Source organism: Trichechus manatus, unplaced genomic scaffold (genome assembly GCF_000243295.1).
Source record: "Trichechus manatus latirostris isolate Lorelei unplaced genomic scaffold, TriManLat1.0 scaffold00009, whole genome shotgun sequence".
Taxonomy (NCBI): Eukaryota; Metazoa; Chordata; class Mammalia; order Sirenia; family Trichechidae; genus Trichechus; species Trichechus manatus.
The window spans coordinates 16030566-16047095 of NW_004443945.1; the positions used below are offsets into that span (position 1 = coordinate 16030566).

General features: G+C 41.4%; 1 protein-coding gene across 1 annotated transcript in view; it reads left to right on the forward strand.

Moving 5' to 3' along the window:
* The first annotated feature begins 11373 nt into the window (after positions 1-11373).
* NCALD (neurocalcin delta) overlaps positions 11374-16530 on the forward strand; it is a 368091-nt gene continuing 362934 nt past the window's right edge. The window contains exon 1 of the mRNA XM_023726022.1: positions 11374-11429. The gene's annotated coding sequence lies outside the window, so the exon portion shown is untranslated. The remainder of the gene's footprint in view (positions 11430-16530) is intronic.

The window sequence follows — 16530 nt, forward strand, 5'->3', positions numbered from 1 at the left end:
AGTCACTAAGAGTCGGAATCAACTCAATGGCACACAACTCTGGGTTTAGCACTGTAGAGGATACATAAGTATAAAACTGTCCCTGTTTTCAGTTAGCTCACGGTTCATTATTGAGGCCTTTATAGTAATCACCAAACTGTGCATCCCTAACTACTGTAGTTTAGTCTTGCACGTTTAACAAAATCTAATAACCATTTAAAGTCGTTTTTAATCTATAGATTTTTCCTCCATGCCTTTCTTTTTCTTACAGTTTATCTGTGGCTGAACTCAGCCGTTTGACCGGTAGAGCTTCTCACAGTCTGGATTTTGCTGATTGTGTACTCTAGTTTACATTTCACTACGTTTCTTTGGATTTCCTGCAAAGTGGTAGCTGAATTTAGAGGTTTGATCAGACTCAGGTTCAATTCTTTTGCCAAGACCACACGTGTGTTCTTCCATGAGGAAGCACATACTGTCTGTTTTGTACCCTTTTTGTAATGTTAACGCTTGTTGATGCTCAATGCTTAGATCCTTTTCTTCATCGGGGTTTGTCAAATGGTAATGTTCTAATTCTGACTTTTTTTCCTCCATTTATCAGTTGGAATACTTTTATAGAGAGAGCTTCCCCTGATCTACCCTTTGGTTAACCAGTGGTACAGCTCATATAAGAAAGACAAGATAAATATTCAATTCTTCCTTATTTATCGGTTTTTAAAGTAATGAATTGGTCTTGTATCAGCCTCTAAAGCACCTTCAAAGGTGTATTTACATACATCTATGTCATTGTGCACTTATGGATTTAACCATATTTGATGGGTTTCAATCAGTTGCAGTTATCCTTTTGAAAGTTCAAATTATCCCCTTTGGCAACTGGGAGCCTTTTGAAGATGGATCCTGTTTATTTTTCGTAGATATCATTCCTGGATGTCTTCGTCGATATGAAACTGCATGAACCAAAAATTCAAAAGCTGCTTCTCTTGCTCAGCCTTTTCTCCCATTTGCTCATGCCTTAACTGACTGAGGGATATGTTTTGAAGAACAGGGCACACCCTCCATGAGAAAGGCAATATGTGCTTTCTGTTTACAAATATTCCTGGTTTTGTATTTAAAGACCAGAGCACTGGCATCCTGTTAGGCTATTTTCTGGAAATGAGATTGCTTCTCCAGTGTTATCCACCTTTTCCGGAAAGATCTGATAGTAGTTTTCTCTGTTGTTGTTGTTAGGTGCTGTCGAGTTAATTTCAACTCATAGTGACCGCATCTGACAGAGTAGAACTGCCCATAGGGTTTTCTAGGCTGTCATCTTTACAGGGGCAGATTGCCAGGTCTTTCCCCCACAAAGCCTCTGGGTGGGTTCAAACCACCAACCTTTCAGTTAGCAGCCGAGCACTTAAAGAGTTGCACCACCAGGGATCCTTATAGTTTTCTCTAGAATAACTTATTCTTCTGTGAGTCATGTGTTCTTGTCTAGTCCAGTATCTGGAATAAAAATTAAAACAGTCGAAACACTTTAATTTTTTACCCCTGAAGTTCTCGATGTAATCCAGAAAATATCTATAAATTAACCGTTAGGAAAAAATATAATTAAACTTTAAAAAAAATTTTATTTATTTTGTTATTGTTATTGAGACTGTACACAGCAAAACATACACCAATATACAGTTTCTGCCTGTACCATTTAGTGACATTGATTACATTCTGCAAGTTGTACAATCATTCTTATCCTCCTTTTCTGAGTTATTCCTCCCCCAATTGACATAAATTCACTGCCCCCTGAGGTTCCTATCTAAATGAGTTGCTGCTATCAAGTTGATCCCAGATAGTTCTTATAGCAGCATAATGCTCAAGGCAGACATTTTTTACTAGTTAAGCTAAATTATTGTTTGGTTTTAAGAAGACTTCAGGGGATATTTTTGGTTTAAGGTTTAAGGATTATCTCAGGGCAATCGTTTTCAGGGGTTCATCTAAACTTCGTGGCTCCAGGAAGTCAGGAGTCCATGAGAATTTTAAATTCTGTTCTGCATTTTCCCTCTTTGATTAGTATTCTACTATAGCATCTTGGATCAAAATGTTCAGTAATGGTAGCCGGGCTCCATCCAGTTCTTCTGATCTCATGGCAAAGGAGGCAGTTGTTTATAAAAAATGTAATTATTAAATGTGAGATTGCTTCAGACTTCTTTGTATGTGGTAGAGGGACTTGTATTAAAATGCGTGTGCCTTCAAAATGTGATTTCCCTTCTGGAGAGGAAACTTATCATGTCCCTCCCCTGTTGGTATCCTGCTTTTCTTTCAGCCAAAACACTGTGTGTTCTGTTGTCATCCTCTCTGGCTTGGATGATTCTGAACATTTTAACTCTGCCATTTCTGCCCATATGACAGCTACTTTCTGGCAGAAGGGCTTCTTTGAGAATGTTTGTGATTAAAGAAAAAAAAAAATTGACACACAAGTAGTACTTGACCCAGAACATAAAGCAGAACTACCCACAAGATAGAATATGGGTGGTTTTGAGGATCTTATGACAATAATGTCTGTGACAGTTTTCTTTTGGTTTATATTATTAATGTTTGCAGGCTCAGGCTGGGTACGATGGATTTACTGGTGTTCTTATTGTAGGAGAAGACTCTTCCATAAAATATCTGATTGTCTGGACTTACTTCTTTAGTCTGACATTCAAGACCCTCCACAGTCTTATTACTATCCTCCTCGATAACTCTTAGTGACTCCCTATCGCCTATTGGATTAAGTACGAACTTTTCACTGTGGTTCCAACCTACCTCTTCACGCTCATCTCCCTGTCTTTCCTATGCATACTTTTTAAGATCATTTGAATTGCTTCCATTTCCTTGCTATACCCCATGCTTTGTTTTTTCCAACTTTATTCTTTGCTCACACGGTTCTTTCCATCTGGAATGACCTTTCTCTTCATTTCTACGTGCAGAAATCCTGTTATTATTTTAAGACCAACTTGAAATTGCTCCTTCTCCGTGAAGTTCTTCCCAATTCCCCCAAAGGAATATACTTTATCACTCTTTTGAACTTCCAAGCAATTTGCTTATGACAGTGACTTTGTATTATTTTGTGTTATATGGTTAACACATTGTTAACCATATTGCTATTATTATTTATGCACTTGTTAAATACACTCACTCATGGGATATAAATAGGGTGACCATATATCAAAATTTTTCTGGGACAATTCCAATTTTCCCAGGACAGTCCCAGTTTATACCTGTTTTCTCAGAATCCTGTCTGATTAACATGCACTTTCACTTTCAAAAGTATTCTGAGTTGGACAATAAATGGTCCCTTAGGAAGAAGCAACTGGAGGATTGGGGCTACATCACATTCATGTTTGTATCTCAGATCATCTAGCACAAGGGGTAGGTAGTATAACCCACATATGGTGGGCAAGAAAGTTAACAGAAAAAAGATTGTCTTTTGCTGAGGCGGTGACCACTTTGCCATGGTCATCGGGAAATGCTAAAGAGATTAGTTTTGATTTCCTCAAGAGATAGTCTTCCTAATGGCACTGCCCCAAACCTATTACTTTCCCATCAGAAAGCTGGGCTCCCTGAGGGTTTAATAAACAATCCCTTCCAACATGAAGGGCTATGAGCATTGTTTCTCCCTTGATGGTTAGTGCAGTTAGAGCTTCAAAGGGGAATACTTTGGCATTGTGTGGAATATTTAGTAACATGGGAAAGGGACTTCATTTATTTAGTTTTTTTCCACTAGTTTTTGTTTTTTAAAATTAACCTATAGAATAGTACAGTAAATAACCATAGTCCTTTCATTATGCTATATTTGCTTTCTCTCTCTCTCTCCACATATTTACCCATAGATGATGTGTTTAAGTTCAGCCATTTATTGAACACCTACAACACGCGGATGATAAGCTAGATGCTGGAGACAGACGAATGGAACCGTGAGGGTACCTTGTACCTAAGAACAATGTAATGTATTAGTGCCCTTCCTCCCTAGGTAGCTAGAATTTTCCCAGAAATAAATCCACGTAGCATGTTGATGTTTGTTACTTGATGTTGAGCAAATCTAAAATGGAAATTGAAGTAAAAAATTCTCCAGTTGACATCCTTGTAACACCCCTACAAACTGATGCCCAAGGACACATGTCTCCTTCTGCACCCTTTTGCTATGTCTTAAGGATTCGCATGCCTCAAGGATAAATCATAATTTTTATCTGTAAGAAGCTTATAGTCTAGTAGGAGAAGAATGACATAGAGGGGCAGTAGGCATCATGGGTGCTCTGGTATAAGCCTGTTCAGGCTACTGCAGAGCTGCAGGGGAGGAAGTGGTCTTTTCTACCTGCAGGGTGTGGGTGAGCCAAAAATAGTCAGAGAGGAAACAAGGCTGGAGTTCCCATGCATTGATTTAAAAACTTTTATTGAGTGCTAGCAATTGTGCCTGCGTCTATGGATAAACTTTGAACCTGAAGCATCTCTACTTCGCAAAGATAACTGTCCGCTGAGAGCAGCAGGCTTTGAATTAATAACTACAATAAAAATATGTAACTATCAGTCGTGATAAGCACAATGAAGGAAAACAATAGTGAGCTACAGAGTATGTAACAGAAGAACTGAATTTCATTTGGGGGCTCAGGGAAGTCTCTCTGAGGGGGTCACGTTGAACTTGAGGCCTGAAGAATGAGTTCAGGTTAAGCAAGTGCTGGGGCCTCCAACATGTGGAAATGACCACTCTGATGAGGGAAGCAGGGCTGTTACAGCTGAAGCCAAGCAATGAAGGGGGAGTATAGTATCAGGTGGAGGGAGACGTAGGGAGATGACAGAGCATGCAGGCCCTGAGGCAAGGAGTTGAATGATGCAGCTTTATTAGATGGACCCTGTATTAATTTCCTAAGGCTATCATAAAAAGTACCACCAATTGAGTGGCTTTAAAAAACAGAAATTTATTCTTTTATGGTTCTGGAGGCCAGAAATCCAAAATCAAGGTGTCCGCAGGGCCATGCTCTTTTTGAAGTCTCTAGGCGAAGGTCTTTTCTTGTGTCTTCTTAGTTTCTGGTAGTTTCTGTAATCCTTGGCATACCTTGGTTTGTATATGCATCTCTCAAATCTCTGCCTTTCACATGACCATCTTTCCCCTGTGTCTGTGACTCTTCTTCCCTTTTATAAGGACACCACTCATACTGGATTAGGACCCACACTTCTCCAGTATGACTTCATGTTAACTTAATTGACATCTTCAAAGACTCTATTTTTAAATAAGATCTCATTCACAGGTACCAGGAATCAGGACTTCAATATACCTTTTTGGGAAACACTATTTAATTCATAACAGACCTTTTTGGAGGTGGAATGGGGAGGGGTTGATTGATCAGGACACAGAGACCTGAATATCATGATAATTGGAAAACTGTAAGCAATTTGACAAGTCTGGAGCATGGGGTGTATGGGAAGACACAGTGTTGAATTTTGAGTTCTTCCTACAAGTAACAAGAAACCATTGAAGAAAGGGTAAGAGCAGGGGAATGATATAATCAAATGTGTGTTTGAGAAAGATAAATCTGACAGTAGTGAGAAGGATGAATTAATTGCAGACATGAAAGCCTGGAAGATCTTGCAGTTGTCCAGAATGTAAAAGATGAAGGCTTGACCTAAGGCTGTGGTAGTAAAAATGAAGACTAGGAGACACAGACGTTCAGTAGGCACAGTCTTTGGAATTTAGTTATTGATGAGAGGAGGAAGAAGAGTATTAAATGATGTCCAGCTTCCTGTGAAGTGCTTGTGGGAGATCCAGGAGTAACTGTCCCGTTAAAGCCTGATATTATATAAGTAACTGATTAGTTGATGTTTTCCGAAGTTGGTGAAATTATCTCTGAATATTCTTGATGTAGCATGTTATTTTTTGAGAGAGTTGGACGCATACAAGCTCTTAATAAAGGAGTGCTGCATTTTACAACTGACAGATTGCTTTCTTCTGAATTACCCAGGACAGACTTATTTTTTTCATGTTTGAGAGACATTTTGACTTCGTCACAGTATTGAAAATATGTTATTTCTGGTATGTTTAGATGGTGAGATTTCAAAAACAGTTAAATACTCCAATTAGGCGTGCTGCATTTTGTTTTTTCTCCATTTCCCATAAAATATACAAGGACAACAGCTGGCATTCTTCTTTGTAAGGACTCCGGCAAAAGAACAGGAAGGATTAGACCTAGCACTTGACAAATGATCCGGTTGTGATATTTTCTTCTAGAGTTGAAGTCCGAAGCTGATTAAAACTGCTGCATCAGCAGAGGCACTGTGTAATATCACAGAGGGGCCGCTCCAGAGAATTCCTTTTATGGTCGGGGCATTCCTGAGATGCTTGGGGCAGCCCTTTTGGAGGGCATTATCTGAGATGGGAATGCAGCCTAGGACGCACCAAGGCACCAGGATGACAAGATCCAAAGAGCATGTCTTTTCTGTTGTTTGTCAGACTAGCGCGCTGTTAGCTGATAATGGCCGTTCTTCCCTTTTTTGCTTCATTTTTCAAAGGCAAGTCTTTGGACTGTGAACTGGAAAGTCCCTTTCCCAGCTTGAAAGTCACATATTCTTAGAGCTGGAAGGGACCTTGGTAATTATCTTTATCCAAACCCCTGACATGTTTTGCAGATGAGAAACATGAGATGCAGAGAGGTTAAGGGATTTGGTCTCAGTCATCCAGCTAGTTCATTCCTGAACCCTTCGCCTCCACTAGTATCCTCTATGAGAATGGGTGAGACGGCAGCCTCCCCGCTCCTTTCATTTTGTTGCTTGTGAAAAGTTAAGTCTTCCTTCATTTTGTAAAGCACCTCAGAAATAATCTAACTTGGTTGAAAGAAGAAAAAAAAAAAACAGTTTTATTCTGAAAACTTATTTTTGTGTTCTTCCAAATGGATTTTCCTCCTAACCCAGTGTGATTCCCCTCAATTCTGCGATAGCGTTTATGGCACAGTATGACGTCTCTCTGACGGCCAGTGCTGCCCAGCTGGATGTCTGTATAATGGTGATAGCAAAACCCCACGTACTTTGGAGCTTGGCATCGCCTCTAATTTCAGGAAAGACCAGATACTAGAAATTGTGACCAGCACCACTGTCTGGGTCTTTAGGCGGGTGGTACTAGGAACTTCATTAGAAGCAACCAATTATCAAAGTGAATCTTTTGAAAAGATCCTTGATTCTTGAAATTAAAATTTTCACACTTCCATTCTAGGACCAAGCACTCCCTCCTGAGTGCCTGTGGGACGTCAATGCTGCTGGTGAATGGATGTGCTGTGGGGTGGGGAAAACACTGGGATCACTGGCTCAGTCAAGGCAAAGAATGGGAAGATTTAAAGTTTGTTGTGAGTGAGAGGAGACCCTGATTAGTGCAAACTGGTTAAAGTGCTCAGCTGCTAACCAAAAGGCTGGAGGTTCACATCCACCCAGCAGCACTTTGGAAGAAAGGCCTGGCAATCTACTTCTGAAAAATCAGCCATTGAAACCCTATGGAGCACAGTTCTACTCTGACACACATGTAGTCTCTTTGAGTCAGAGTTGACTGGCTGGCAACTGACTTTGAGTGAGAAGAGGAAAAGAACTCATGTAGCACTTACCACTTATTGTCTCCAAGTGGTAGGGAAAGGATTTGGGAGGCCCCTTTCTCAAGAGCCACAATGTCTACTAGTCCTAGCTGTATTTCCATACCTTTTCCCCAATACAGGATAATCATTTCTGATCTGGGTATGTGTAGGGTGGTAGTGCTAAGTGTTTCTCTGACTTATCAGATGTTGTCCATGCCCCGAGACTCTAAAGGCCTGGGCTTTTAGAAAGTCAAAAGCCTTTTCTCTGCTCCTGTTGGAACATCTGTTCTGTGAGACAGTGCACGCTGCAAAATCCTACTTCCTGAAAAGGTGTCTCAGGGGGTAATAGCAAAGACTATGAGGGAGAAACATCAATTACTCATTCAAAACACAACCCCCCTGCATTTGTAAGAGCCCAGCAGAGAGTGAGCGCTGCTACCTGAGCTAAGCCACTGAATGAAGAGGACCTGCATCTTGGGGAATTTCCCTTGAATCTTTGGCACACATACTCAGAAATGTTTTCTTGCCACAGGAAAGCTTAATTCTGTACCAAAATTATCATAGGATATTAGAGCTTGATGGGAGCTCAGATTATCTGTGCTGGATATTTTCTGTCCTCCTAGATCCACTGTAATGCCTTCTCCATGCTGAGTTCTGGGAGGCTAGCCTCTATGGGCCCATCGATGAACATTCTTGCCCTCTGGTTTCTGTTTGGATTTGGTCAATGGGAGATACCCACAAGAGATCAGAAGGTAGGAAGAAAGGGAAATTGGAGTATTTATTCCCTGGCTCCTCCTTCCTGGTGCTGCAGGTTGTAGTGGTGTATTTTTCTACTGAAAGCCACAGCCCCTGTCAGGCAACCCCCTACCATGCCCACAGCCCCTGTCAGGGGGCCCATCCCATGTCCACAACCTTTGTCCTGTGGCCCCCTCTCATGTCCACAGCTCCTATGAGAGGTCCCCTCCCATGTCCACCACTCCTGTGAGGGGTCCCCTCCCATGTCCATAGCTCCTGTCAGGAGTCCCCTCCCATGTCCATAGCCCCTGTGAGGCGGTCCCCTCCCACATCCACAACTCCTGTCAAAGAGTCCCCTCCCATGTCCACAGCTCCTGTCAGGACTCCCCTCCCATGTCCATAGCCCCTGTGAGGTGGTCCCTTCCCACATCCACAGCTCCTGTCAAAGAGACCCCTCCCATGTCCACAGCTCCTGTCAGGTACCTCCCTCCCATGTCCACAGCTCTTGTCAGGCACCACCCTCCCACATTCACATTCACCTGTCCAGGTTCAGCCTTCAGGCCTAGGGTGTGCTTCACAATCCCTTGGTGATTTTCCTTAGCCCTGTCCACACCTTGTAAACAGTTCCTTCATTAAGTACTTCCATTGAATGTGTCATCTCTTTCCTGCTGAGACCCTGAACTGATACATTACCTAATCCAATATCTTCGTTTTTCAGATGAGGAAACTGAGGGCACAGAGAGTCCTAGTGGATTTTCCAGTGACGTCTCTTTCCTTCTCCTCTCCCCAGCCATGGGGCACTGAGGCACTGGAATGCTTGGACTGGGAATTAGCAAACCTCTGCCACTATAGTCCATTCTGCCCTAATGTGATAGTACCTTTCTAAGAGACCTCCATTTGTTAAAAACTGTGTCCTTAAAAAGATGGTTTAATAGGAGAAAAGGTAGTTAGGGATAAGAGACTCCTCTGGGAAGATGCCATCCCATGGGGGCGTGGCTGGTCTAGCAGAAGTCAGAAAGTGCCTTCTTTCTCCAGGATGAAAGCACCTATGCCAAGGTTTGGCTAGAGGAGTGTGAGCTGAATGTGCCCCCACTCCTTCTTACCCAGTACTTTTGTGCACCCATGTCCCCATTCTAACTTACTGTGAAGCCAGAGTTTCTGGCCATACCTGTAACCATGTGTGAAATGAGCGTGTATGTGTAAAAGTATGTGTATGTGTGTGAGAGAGAGAGAGAGAGACTTTGCATTTTTCTTTTATTAACCTTCCTGAATTCTCTGAGGAGTCTTTTTTGACCTCTTGTATTTCATTAATTGTAAGACACATTCACTTTTATCATGTTTTAATAATCTGATCCCAGGATGTGTTACATAATGTCTTGTCTACAGTGTCTTGTATTGCAGTTGTTTTGGCGGTAGTTTTGCTGTAGCTACGTTGCCCATACATGTGCGAACTTGGTAGATATTCCTGGTTGCATGACAGGACAACTGCAACCTCTCAGTGTTCCCGTCAGAAATCTATTTGATAACCATCTGAGAAAGGAATATAAGTCCTAGGTATTAACTAAAACCTTCTGCTGATAACTCTTCATGAGATATTCTTGCCAACATCAAAACTTGTGGAAAGGTATCAGCAGCTTGGAAGAAAATCCCAAAGATAATACTTGAGCACTCTTTCAAGAAATACCACATGGCTAAAGCTCTTGGTGGCACAGAGGACAATGTTGTGTGGAAAAACGGTCAATGAATTCTGTGTCAAAAAGTGATTCAGAAGAGTTGGGTTCTGAATGTGAATACCTAAACCAATTTAAATCAGAATACCTAACCTATTTATTTCATTTATATTTTCATATTTTCCTTTTTTTATTGATACAACAAAAACTCATGTCTCAAGTCTAATAGAGCTAATTCAGTGAGTGTAAAATAAAAATTCTAAGTCTTAGAAAGCATTGTGTCATGTTGTAATTGGCAGCATTTTCCCCCCCTTCGTATGTAAAATAACGTTTCCTACAATTAATACCATTGATTCAATGAAATATGACATTGAAGTAGAAAGTCTATTAAATAATTAATATGAATCAAAGGATGGGGTGGAAAGCTAAGGACTGAGGAATGGGCTTATCAATTCATTCACTCAATAAATATTAAGTGTCTACTGTGAGACTAGTGCTGGACTAGGCATTGAGGATACAATTATGAACAAAACAGACATAATTCTTAGGCTTACAGAGAAGACAAGATATTGAATAAGTAGTTGCATGTATGATATTACAAAAGAAAAAGTGCAGGCTGCTTTGGGAGTACAAACGGGAGCTTAAGATGGTCAAGGGGAGAGGAGGGCCCGACAGAGGAAGTGACACTTAAGTGGAGACTGGAAAGAAAAGTAGGAGTTGGCCATGTGAGTGGGGGAGTGGGAGAGAGAGTCTGGAAGAGGGAACCAAAAAAAAAAAACCAAATCCATTGCCAATGAGGAGATTCCCACTCATAGTGACACTATAGGACAGAGCACAACTGCCCCATAGGGTTTCCAAGGCCGCAAACTTTACCTCCCTTGGAGACACTGGTGGGTACAAACTGCAGACCTTTCAGTGAGCAGCTGAGCCCTTTTGCCATTGTGCCACCAGGGCTCCTTGGAAGAGGGAGCAGTATGTATTAAAGCTGAGAGGTGGGAAGGAGCGATGATAGAAGGCAGTCCAGTGTCATGGGAGCTCAGGGAGCAGGAGAGGGATAATGGACAAGGCTAAAGAAGTAGGCAGGCATCAGATGAAGAACAGCCTTGTAAGTCATGTCAGAGTTTGGCCTTTATCCCAAGTGCAAGAGGAGGTCATGGAAGAGGGTTCAGGAGCAGAATGCCATGCTCAGATTTTATATTTATCACTCTGGTTGCTGTACAAAGATGGAGTGCAGCAGTCAGGGGCAGGTGAAGGGAGTATGGTAGCAGTCATTCTGATTTAATTAGAGTGATGGAAACTGGGATATGCAGAGATATCAAATCATGCAAGGGGGTCCGGGAGCAAGCAATTGTCCCTGTCACTGATTGCATTCCTTAGATATGATTTCCCTAGTTCCTGATAACCTAAGACAATAACTTTCTTATTTTTGACAGAGTGACCACTTCTGACTTGAGCCTGAAGTTTGCTTTGAGCGATCTGCCACCAGGTAACCACAGAGCCTGTTTTTCTCACATTTTTAAACCACTCGTTTCATCCAAGACTCTCTAAGACCTAAACCTAACATCTTATTTAATCCTCTTAATAACCCTGTGAGTTAGGTGCTATTTTGTTTCCATTTTATAGGTGAGGAAATTGAGGCACAGGGAGGTTAGGCCATTTGACCAAAGTGCTACAAATATAAATGGCAGAGCCAAGGCTCAAACTCAAGTTTACCTGATACCAGTGCCCATATAGAGTAAACTATATAAACACCAGGATTGTGGACCTGCATATGGAGAGAAATAGACTGACTCTAGAGATATTTAAGATGTAAAATTGATACAACTCAGGGACTAATTGAATAGGAGAGATGATGAAGTAAAGGCAAGAGTTAAGGACGGCATTTAAGTTTCTGGCTTGAACACTTGGGTGGATGGTGGCACCAGTAACCAAGAGAAAAAACTGATGGAGGAGCAGATTTGGGAGTAGTGAGTTCAATTTCGTACTTGCTAAGTTTGAGGTGAGCCCTGGTGGCACAGTGGTTAAAGCAATCGACTGCTAACTGAAAGGTTGGCTGTTCAAAACCACCAGCTGTTTCAAGGGAGAAAGATGTGGCAGTCTGCTTCTGTAGAGATTTACAGCCTTGGAAACCCTATGGGGTCACTATGAGTCAGAATCGACTCGATGGCCGTGGGTAACTTTGAGGTACTTGTGAGATGATCGGGTATGAAGAATCTCCTTTAACATTTATTGTAATGTTTAAGTCTGCTGGCAATGAATTCTCTGAGCGTTTGTTCATTTGAAAAAAGCTTTATTTTGCCTGCATTTAAAAAAAAAATATTGTTGACGAGTATGGAATTTTGGGTGGACAGTTTCTTGCTTGCTTTTTTTTTCTGTCCTGCATAGTTCTGATGAGAAGTATGCTGTCATTCTCAACTTGTTCTCTATGTGGTATTTCCTTATTCTCTGTCTTCCTGTAAGATTTTCTTTTGCCTTGAGTTTTCAGCAGTTTGACCATGTCTAGGTGGTTTTTTTGGTTTTGTTTTGTGTTTACCCTGTTGGAGATTCTCTGAACTTCTTGAATCTGTGTGTTGATGTCATTCATTAATGTTGAAGAATTTTCAACCATCATTTCTTTAAACACGTCTTCTGCGTTGCTTTTTCTCCCCTTCTTCTGGTACTCTAATTATATGCACATTAAACCCAAAAAAACCCAAACCTACTGCTGTCGAGTCAATTCCAACTCATGGTGATCCCATGTGTTACATAGTAGGACTGCTCCATAGGATTTTCTTGGATGTAATTTTCACAGAAGCAGATTTCCAGGCCTCTCTTTCATGGTGCCACCGAGTGGGTTTAAACTGCCAACCTTTATGGTAGTAGCCAAGAGCAAACCGTTTGCGCCACCCAAGGACCATGTCCCTATTAGATGGTTTCATATTGTTCTGTAGCTATTGGATGCTCTTTTCTCTTTTAAAATTTTAGTGTGGATGATTTCTGTTAACCTATCTATCTTGAAGTTTACTGATTCTTTTCTTAACTGTATCCTGTCTCCTGATCAGCCTGTCAAAGGAATTCTTTACTTCTGAGTTGTGTTTTTTATTTCTTCTTGTCTCTTTCATACAGATTCCATCTCACTGCTAAAATTCTCTATCTGTTCCGGCATTTTATCCTGCTTTTCAACAAGAGTCTTTAACATGTTAATTGTAGTTATTTTAAAGTTGCTGTCAGACTGTTCTAACATTTGGGTCATCTATCTGTCTAGCCCTGTTTATTGCTTTGTCTTGACAATGGGTTGTTTTTTCCTTACCTTTTTTGTATGCGTCATAATTTTTTATTGAATGTCAGACATTGTTTGTAGCACAGCAGTAGATACTAAAGTAAATAATATTTCTGCTCAGAAATGGGCACAACTCTTTTTCTGTAAAGCTGTTGATGTAAGGTGTTAAGTCAATCTTGTTAATAGTTAACAAGATTAGGAGATTTGGGTGGAGTTGAATTTATGACTGTATAGTTACCTTCAGTGCACCAGACTCTGAATTTTTTTTAGCAATGGACTGTAGCTACCTTTTGCTTAGCGTAGGCTGAGGCACTAGAGTGTTTTTTTCAGTGTCTAAACTCCATCCTCAACTTTTAGCCAATACTCAAGACCCTCCACAGAGGCACTCACTTTCTATGTTTTTGCTCCTCTCCCAGCAGCAGACTGTTCTTGCTCCTTACTCAGTAAAAAGCTGTGGTGGTGGTAGGGGAGGGGGAGTTCTCAGTTCCCCTGATCCAGCCTTAATCTTAGTTAGACCCTGTGTGTCTGGGTCTTGGGATGGAGCCCAGTCAGTGTTCTTCCCCTCCTCACAGCAGCCACTCTCTGCCTTGTATCTGTGGGGTGTCTTGGGTGGGAGAGGGTTTCCTGCCCTTCCCCCAGTGGTAGCTGACGTTTTCTTTGTATCAGTGTAGGATGGGGGGCCTGAGAGTTTGCCCCTCCCTCTGGGAAGACGACTTTTGCTTCTACCCCTTGCCAAGAATCAGTGGATTTTTGCTTGGACCTTGGGAGTGGGAGGGTTTTCTGTTCCTCTCCCTGTGGTTTAAGGCTTTGCTTGGTATCAAACAAAGGACTTAGAAGTGGATGCAGTTTCTTACATGTGCCCCACTAAAGGGAGCACTTTCCCATCTATAGCCCTGCCCTTAATCTTTCTTATGAACACCCACTGGAGACCCGTGGAAAAAAGCTTAGAATTTGGACTTATCTTACATTTCTGGGGCTCCCAGGAATTCTATACTGTCATGCTAGCCCACACTTGCTCTTCCAGAATTCATTAAAATTTTAGCTTGTTTTCTTTTTATCTGCTTTTATGGGGGCCACCTCTTCCTACCGTGCTCTGCCAAAGGTGGCACCGCTTGTGTGTCTCATCGTTTCTCCCTTGAAGGGCATGTCAGTATGTAAATTAGTTTACCAGGTTGCCTTGTGATCTTAGCTCTCTGATGGACTTAATACAAGTTATGATTTTTTTTTTAGAAATATGCAAGTATTTTATTTTTTGTTCTTCTTTTTATTGTGGTAAATATGGAGCAAAATGTTTGACATTTCAAAAATGTTCACTTCTACGGTTCAGTGATCTTAATTACATCCGTCATGTTGTTCAGTCATCACCCTGATCCATCCTCAGAGTTCACCATTACTCTTAACAGAAGCTCAGGGTCCCCTAAACATTGAGGACTCCTTTCCCCCTGCCTCCCACCCACCCATGGTAACCACTAATAAACTCCATACACTTGCCTGTTCTAGGTATTTCCTATAAGTGAGATCATACGATATTTATCCTTTCGTGACTGACTTATTTCACTCAGCATAATATTTTCAAGGTTCATACAAGTTATGATTTTGTAGATTATGCTGCTTTTTCTTATTGTTAGGATGGGAGCGATAATCTCTTGTGTCTTTCTTTATCTTAAGCGGAAGCTTTTTTGTATGTCTATGTTGCAGCTTTTTAAGAGTCAGTGGTATTAAAGGAAAATATTGGTTGCTAAATAAAAATGGCAGTCAGAAATGAATGAGAGTCACATAGAAAGAAGGCAATAAAACCACAATTCCAAACTTAATAAGAACACCGAGAGGAGTTTAATTTTATCTTTCTCTTGGGTTAACAGTATTTGGCATTCCTCCTTTTTCCTTCTCAAAAATATATGCCTGCGGTGGCAGGAATAACACAGTAGAATAGCTTTATAGAATAATGGCAGGTTTGGGGTAAGGGAAAAGAGACTTGCTTCTTCCTGCCATGATTGCCTTGTGAGAGGGAGATGAAAAAAGGAGACTGGTGAAAAAAGACACGAGGGAGACATTAGAACAGGCACTCCGAGGAAGTTTGTGGCTTCCCACAGGAGAAGTATGAAATTCAAGCTCACTAAAGAACAGCCATCCCTGGGTGATACAAACAATTAATGTACTTGTGCTAACTGAAAGTTTGGAGGTTTGAGTATACCCATATGTGCCTAGGAAGAAAGTCCTGGGAATCTACTTCAAAAAAAACAGGTATTGAAAACTCTATGGAGTAAGTTCTACTCTCACACACATGGAGCCACCATGAGTCAGAGTTGACTGGACAGCAACTCTTTTTTTTAAAGAAGAATAATAGATGTCGTTGGGGCTGAGGACCACATCATCCTAATTCCCAAAAAAACTTTTTTTTGTGTATGTGTGCTTTAAATGAAAGTTTACAGTTCAAGTTAGATTCTCATACAAAACTTTATACACGCTGCTATTTGACCCTAGTTGCACTCCTTATACTGTTACAGCACATTCCTCCTTTCTACCCCGGATTTCCCGTGTGCATTCAACCAGCTCCTCCCTTTCTACCTTCTCATCTCACCTCCAACCAGGAACTGCCCATGTATTTATTTTTTTTATTTTATTGTTGTACTTTAAGTGAAAGTTTACAATTCAAGTTAGTTTCTCATACAAAACTTTATACACACACTGCTATTTGACCCTACTTGCACTCCCTGTACTGTAACAGCACACTGCTCCTTTCTACTCATTTCCCGTGTGCATTCAACCAGCTCCTGACTCTCTCTGCCTTCTCAGGTCACCTCCAGACAGGAGCTGCCCATTTAGCCTCATGTATCTACTTGAGCTAAGAAGCACACTCTTTGCAAGTATCATTTTATGTCCCAGAATCCAGTCTAATCTTTGAAGAGTTGGCCTCAGGAACAATTTTAGTTCTGAGTCTGGTCTTTTTACTAGAATTTGAGTTCTGCACTCCACTTTTCCCCCGAGGAGTGCCGATTTAGACTCATGTATCTGCTTGAGCTAAGAAGCACGCTCTTTACGAGTATCATTTTATGTCTTATAGTCCAGTCTGTGTCTGAAGAGTTGGCTTCGGGAATGGTTTTAGTTTTGCGCTAACAGAGAGTCCTGGGGCCATGTCTTCCGAGGTCCCTCCAGTCTCAGTCAGACCATTAAGTCTGGTCTTTTTACTAGAATTTGAGTTCTGCACCCCACTTTTCTCCTGCACAGTCAGGGACTCTCTGTTGTGTTCCCTGTCAGGGCGGTCATTGGTGGTAGCTGGGCACCATCTAGTTCTTCTGGTCTCAGGCTGATGAAGTCTCTGGTTTGC